Source organism: Vigna angularis, chromosome 2 (genome assembly GCF_016808095.1).
Source record: "Vigna angularis cultivar LongXiaoDou No.4 chromosome 2, ASM1680809v1, whole genome shotgun sequence".
Lineage (NCBI taxonomy): Eukaryota > Viridiplantae > Streptophyta > Magnoliopsida > Fabales > Fabaceae > Vigna > Vigna angularis.
In genome coordinates, this window is record NC_068971.1 from 26047927 (window position 1) to 26055348 (window position 7422).

Genomic DNA, 7422 nt, shown 5'->3' on the forward strand with positions numbered 1-7422 from the left:
CTGGATGTAACATGTAGTGTACCACCACTATCAATTATTCACATGCTCTCATCAGATACAAGATTAATAGTGTCATAATCACGAAGACAAATAAGGTCACCACATGTAGTAGTAGTAACACAATCACCATCACCATCATGGATATTTTTTTCTCTTTACTTACCCTTTTTGTCTTTGCTCTCTTTCTTCAACAAAAAACAGTTCTTCTTTATATACCTTGTTTTGTGACAATAGTGACACTCCACATTCTTATACCGAGACCTTGACTTGCTCCTGGTTTTATCTCTACAACTATTTTGTTCTTTCTTCTGGCTTCTCCCCCTATTCTCTGTAATAAGTACTTCTGAATGAGATGAAGTACCTTGTGTCTTCCTTCTCATCTCCTCATTAAGAGCATCACTCTTTGCCATTTGCAAAGAAATATCACCATTATGGGTAGTACTTATCATGGAAACCCGAAATGTCTCCCACGAATCCGGTAAAGAGTTTAATAGGAATAAGCTCAATAGATCATCATCAAATTTTATACCCACTCCTGCTAATTGATCATAGTGTCCTTGAAATTCACTCAAGTGATTTGAAACAGGAGTTCCTTCCTTGTACTTCAACTCCACAAAATTTTTTAGCAAGTACAATTTATTAGTCCCTCACTTAGAGGCATATAAGGACTCAAGCTTATCCCATAGGCTTCTCGCATGTGTCTCATTAGCAACAAAATTATAAACATTATCATCAACAAAATGCCTGATAAATGCACATACCTGTTGATGTTCAAAATCTTATTCTTCATTTGACTTGGATTCCAGCTTATTGGAAGCAAAAACAGGAAGATGCAAACTTTTCACAAATAACAAGTCCTTCCTCTTGCCTTTCCATAGGTGATAATTTTCTCCATTCAAAGGAATCAATTTTGTATGTGCCTCCATCATTCACGCAAACTAAACAGTCCCTTAACCAAAGAGCTTTGATGCCACTCTGATGGGGAAAGGCTAAAAAATATAACAACTTAGAAAAAATTAATAACGCAACGGAAATTCAATCCCCCTTCTTGCGAGAATTTTCAAGGAACACCAAACAAATAGAACAAAAATAGAATCCAAAGCACAAAGATACACCAACAATTTTTAACGTGGAAAACCCCTCAATAATGCAAGGGTAAAAATCACGAGTCGTCCAAACCAAAGAAAAATCAACTATGATCAATACTAGGATACGAAAGATTCTCCAATAATAGCACCAAATGGTGCGTTCAATAAGCCAATTTAAATAAGCATAAATGTTTACAAATGAGAACAAAGAAGATGAAAATCCTCCAAAATAGGGCTTCTGGTGCGAGACCGATTTCTCCCAATCTAGACCTCCGATTGACGATCCGAACTGTTAGAATGAAGAACCATATGTCTAAAACCTATTGTCCAAAAATCAGCTCGATCCAACGGTGAATGACTTCACAGCGACGAAAACACCAATGCAGGTTTAGGGTTATGCGGGAATAACTTTCTCTCTTCCTTTTTCTCTCACTTGGCTTTTGCCTCTCTTCAAATGACTCGAATGTGTCCTACTAATCTGACCCATCTCTATTTAACCTAGTGAGACATAAAGGTCCACATTATTTAGGCCTATTCTCCACATAAGAAGGGAGCCCAATAACCCAACATTTCTATCAAGAGTAAGTTGATTTCTTCTCTTTTTCTTGATTTAGGCATTTTGCATGTATCTGTCTTTTCTCTCTAATCTGAGGTTTGAGTTTTCTATTGATCAATGATATTGAGGGTACCTTGATCAAGTTGTTGTGGTTAGTAGGAGCAAATAGAGTTCTTGGAGTTGTGGGAGAGATTTTAAAGTCTTAGAGTCATCTGATCGTCAAACAGGTAACACTAGTGCATTAAAGAGAAATAGCACCGGTTAATTTTGGTTATAGGCACTGGTTCTGAAACCGAGGCGTATACGAACGAGGTAAAAAGTGGGTGACTTTATGCTTCGGTTCTGAACCGGGTTAAAACGAGATCAGATTATGCCTCGGTTCTTAAATAACCGAGGTAATAGCGTGTTTAGTTTTTGGTTTGCACAGTCCACTTCTCCCTCTTTGTTTCACAGTCTACTTCTCCCTCTTTGTTTCACAGTCCACTTCTCCCTCTTCGCACAGTCCACAGTTCAAGTTCAAGCAAAACAATAAACAATCCACAGAACAATAAACAATCTACAGTTCAAGCAAAACAGTCCACAGTCCAAGCAAGTTATTGAATTTTCATTCCCTTTCACAGAACCAAATCTCAAAAGATAAAGAATCACATCTCAGAAGGAAGCACACGCTAACAGCAACTACAAAGAAATCGCTCCCAAAATAACACAGAAAAAAGGGTATGGGATTGATGCAATGAGCACTGCGGAGGTTGTCATCACCAACTCTGAGAACGATTTGGGGAAGAAGAAAGGCTCCTGCAAGGCCAAACCAGAGAGAAGAAAAGATGAAGGTTGAAGCCTCCCCTTCTCCCAGAAACACCACCGTTGCAGGACACCCTTGCCGCCACCTCGCCATGACCTTGCCGCCACCTCGCTGCGGCCTCGGTGCGGTCTCGTCGCGGCCTCGCTGCGGTCTCGCCGCAGTCTCGGTGTGACCTAGCCGCCACCTCGCCTCCACAGAAACCACCGCGATTCGTAGATCAACGAACCTCCCACCAAACGCCTTAGATCGGCGAGCCTCCCATCATCGCCGCCGCGGTCTCGGTGTGACCTAGCCGCCACCTCGCCTCCACAGAAACCACCGCGATTCGTAGATCGACGAACCTCCCACCAAATGCCTTAGATCGGCGAGCCTCCCATCATCGCCGCCGCGGTACTCGTCGCCACCATCGCGCCTCCCTTCCGCTTTCGACGCCGGCCACCATCGCGACTCCCCTCCGCTTTCGAAGCTGGCCACCATCGCGCCCCCCCTCCGCTTTCGACGCCAGCCACCATCGCGCCTCTCCTCCGCTTTCGATGCCGGCCACCAACGCGTCTCGTCCTCGCACCGTGGTTGTCAAGTGGGAGAGGAGAAGAGAGATCGCGTCCTCTCTATTTCTACCGGATGAAAGTGAGATGAGAGTGAGATGAGGAAAGAACGAGAGGGGAGATGAGAGTGTCAGAGGAAAGAAGAGGAAAAATGAAAAAGCGGGTCAGGTGTGGTGTGACTGATTTGACCGAGTAATAGGCCTCGGTTCTACCTTTAACCGAGTCAATAGGGAGGGGTTCAGACTTTTCAGTTACCAGCAGAGGTGTATAGGCTTCGGTCTCATTCCAAACGAAGCAATAGGGAGGGGTTTAGGCACCGGTTTCGTAGTAAACCGAGGCAGTAGTTACGTGTCAGACTTTTTCAGACTTTTCAAACAGCGCAGCAGAGGTGTATAGGCACCGGTTTTGTGTTAACCGAAGCAATATGGCTTTTGGACCTCGGGTTGGATGGGGACCGAGGTATATAACCTTGTACGCTTCGGTTTCTCAATAACCGAAGCGTATATGGGGCGTCAGAATCCGCTTTTTTTACTAGTGTAAGGGGAGCTAGTTGTATTGATTTTAAATATCAGACAGGTCTTAAATGATATTTGTATAATGGTATGGTAATTGATTTGTCAAAGTGAATTGAATTCTGAAATTTGGTATGTTGAGTTACTTGTTGAAGTTGAAATGTTGAGTTGAATTTGTGAATTCTTATGCGTAGATTATCTATTGAATGTTAGACTTACTTCTTGATAAATTTGAAATGTTAAATTTGGCTATTTTGAGATAGTTATTTGAAGTTGAACTTTATTTGGATAATTGGTTAGAGGGATTGTGCCTTTCTAGTCTAGAATGGGGGTTTTGGTAGGTGAAATTCTAGAGGAGTGGTTATTAGGGTAAGTTTGAAGTTTAAGGTTTGTTTTTAGGCGATTTAGAACTTGTTTGGATACCTAGTTTACGAAGATATGATTAGAAATGTGTAGAATTTGAGTGGGGAGATTTTAAATGGTGAGTTGGAGTAAGTAAGCTAAATAGATGGCAAAATGATCTAAATTGTACTTGATTTTAGGTTTAAACCTGTTAGTGAATCAAATTCGATGTTTTGGATGGAAATTTAGGCTATGTGTGTGTCTAGAGGTGTGTTAAGTTAGGAATTGGAGTTTGGCTAGTTATAATTTTGCAGAAACTATTGTTCTGCAAAATTATGTAGATTCGTTGGGCGAATAAAGACTCGTTGGGCGAGCAAAGCCCACTGTTTTTGCATTTGTTGGGTGAGTTATATTGAAGGGAATTATGGTTCTACAATGGTTGGGTGAGAGTGTTCGCTAGGCGAAAAAAATTCTCTATTTTTTTATTCGCTAGGCGAGAGATCTGGATCATCGGATGCTAGACGTGGTGCTAGGTGTATGTTGCCTATAAGTTATTTTATTCTTTTCTTGGTTTCTAAGTTATGTCTCGTTTGATTTTGAGTTACAGTATATTTGATTTGATATTTATTTATGCTCATTAAATGATATAAAAGTGATTGAGTATGGATGATATGTAATGTGAGAAGAATCTCACGGAGAGGTTCTGTGTTTGAGACAATTGTTATGAATGTTTGAGTGACTCACTTCTGAAAGGGGGTATCCTGATATTTTCCAACCATTCAACTCATGTTAGAGATGAATAGGGTGGCGAAGAGAATGATAAGAGGTCTTTACCCTAGACTTTTGAGTCTTAGGAGTGAAAGATTAACCTCATGAGTAGTAAGTTGAGTTACCCTTATTTATATCTATACATAGTAGAAATACTACTATGAGTGGAAGCCTTCATTGAAGTATATGTCAAACTATCATATCCGAGTAATTGAGTCTAGATTAAATTGTTTGTATTATTATGTGTTTAATAGAATGTCGTGTTGAATTAAAATTTGATGTTATTTTGAGTTATGTTAATTTCTTTTGTATATTAGTTTGCTTTGTTTTTATGTGGGTTTTGTTTACTTTTTTTTTAGTGTGAACAGATGATACTATATGTAAAACTTATAATATATTAAACATGTTCTTTAAAAATTAAATAATTGTAAATAATTTAAATGTGAATTAAAATTTTACATTGGATAAAAATGATAAAGTTAAACATTTTATAAGATAAAACTCATAAACTTATTACTTTAAGCTTTTAGGTTAAAAGTGATATCAAATATCTTATACATAGACTCATATCATATATACATATAATATCTCTTCTATGAATATCCTCAAATGAAAATATAAATCCATCAATTTTTATATATTTTTTTTAAATTTAAACTTTTTTGAAGTCATTCCAATTTAGAAATAGAAAACTTACCTAACTAACAATATTTACATAGTATTACGGATATATTTAACAAAAATTATTTCTAATTATCGAGTTAACTTGTTAAAATTATTATCTATAACAGTTTTTCAATTATCCTTATTACTAACAAGCACCTAAAATATTTTAAATTTTAAAAGATCAAAAATAATATACAAAATATTTGTAGAACGTACGTATGTAGTATATTTGAAATTTTAGAGCAACACATAGCACACATGTTACTCATATGATTATTTATTTTGAACATTCAGTGGAAACTAAACAATAAACCAAAATGGAAAGTAAATCATACGATATAAGAATGTAAATAAGAGGAGTGTAAATAGTAAGTGGATTAGGTAAAATGGACTCATTTGACAATGGGACTCATTTTGGGCTTAAACTTGAATCCGTATTTTTTGTTAAAAAAAAAGAAAAAAACAATAAGTTCCAACAGTTCCGTTCCATCATTCATAATCCAATGATAAAATCATATATGTACTAATATCAAAATGTTATTAAAAATTGACCTTTTTATTTCACAATAGGATTTATGGAATGAGTTTTCCAAAACCAAATTTTAAGAATAGGCTTTCCAAACAGTAACATGTTAATATAGATTTTTTGAAAACATTTTCACATAACATTTTTTTTTCATTACATTTAGAATACATCAATATAATAACAAATAAATAATGAACCAGTGAGAAAATGACACAACTCCTATATCAAAATTTTATCAAAAAATCTGTGTCAAAATATATTTTTCCATTTCCCAAACATAAGAGAAGCCTTCACAATAAGCTTTCCATAAAATAATTAACTTTCTATAATATATGTATGGGAAAATGATATGTTGATACACTTATTTGACAACATTTTAACATAGTCATCTGTCATTCATTGATTAGTCCATTTTTTAATACTTTTGAATTTTTTTTAGGATCCCGATATTTTAACAACTTTTTTTAATAACTTTTTGATAATGGATTACACGTCATTATTTTATTAGTCCGTATATTTGAAACGGACCAATCACAAGCTACCACATAAGCTATTGTTAAAAATTTGTCAAAAAAAGTTGTTAAAAGAACATTTTCCTTTTTTTTATACCGACATGGAAATGAAAATTTAGAGACCGAAGACATGGCTCGTTGCTTTGAAAGTTGACTTTCATTCTCCTTTCGCAAAACTTAGGTAACGAAGCTTTCTTACAAAAAATCCCTCCCAATGGCAAGTTGTGTCTTCATTGCTTCCTTTTGATGCTTGTTGGCCACCTTTGGCACCAAGCATTCCAGCATTGTTCCTTCTAAACCGTGTTATGTTTCGTTCTTGCTCTCTATTTCACGGTGATTCAGAGGTTCGCAATGATTGTTAGGGTTCCTTACCACGCATGATATGAGGGTGAAAAATCTTGTGTTTTTTAGTGTTGTTATGTTTTCTTTTATTCGTTGGTGTTTGGTTCGTTGGCTTCTTTGTTTGGGATTTTTTTTCCTTAAATGTCAGTGCTTGCTTAAGTCGACAATCTTTTGGAAGTAAAGTGGAACCGTGACACAACCTTTCAAAATTGTTAAAACTCTAAGAAGAAAATTATTAAAACAAACATGACAATTAAGTGGGGCGCAACGAAGACATATAAAAATTGGAACCCACAAACTACATCAACACTCACTATTTGAAGGAAAAAACATCATAACATACATCGGAATTAAGTGGGTATCATTGTTAAAATAAGTGGGTAGTTGTGTTGTAATTTTTGAACAACTTTTCCTTAACATGTTGATGTAAGAACCTTCAAAGATTTAAAATATGGTACCCACTTATTTGAAATACCCACTTAAGTTGTCTAGGAGGTACATGACTTCTTCATATGAAGTCGTTAGGGACCTGCAGGACTTTCCTATTTTCTTAATTTTTTAAAAATCTGTTTATTCTCGTAATATAGGAGGCGAATTTGCCTATTTTTGTAAAAAGGAAAAGAAAAACTCTTTTCACCCTTAAAGACCTTGGTCCTATGCACTTCTTCCTTAACATCGAGGTTCATTGGATGCAACATGGTGCCCTCCATCTAAATCAAACCAAATAAATTCAACAACTTCTCGCCAAAGACAACATGACACA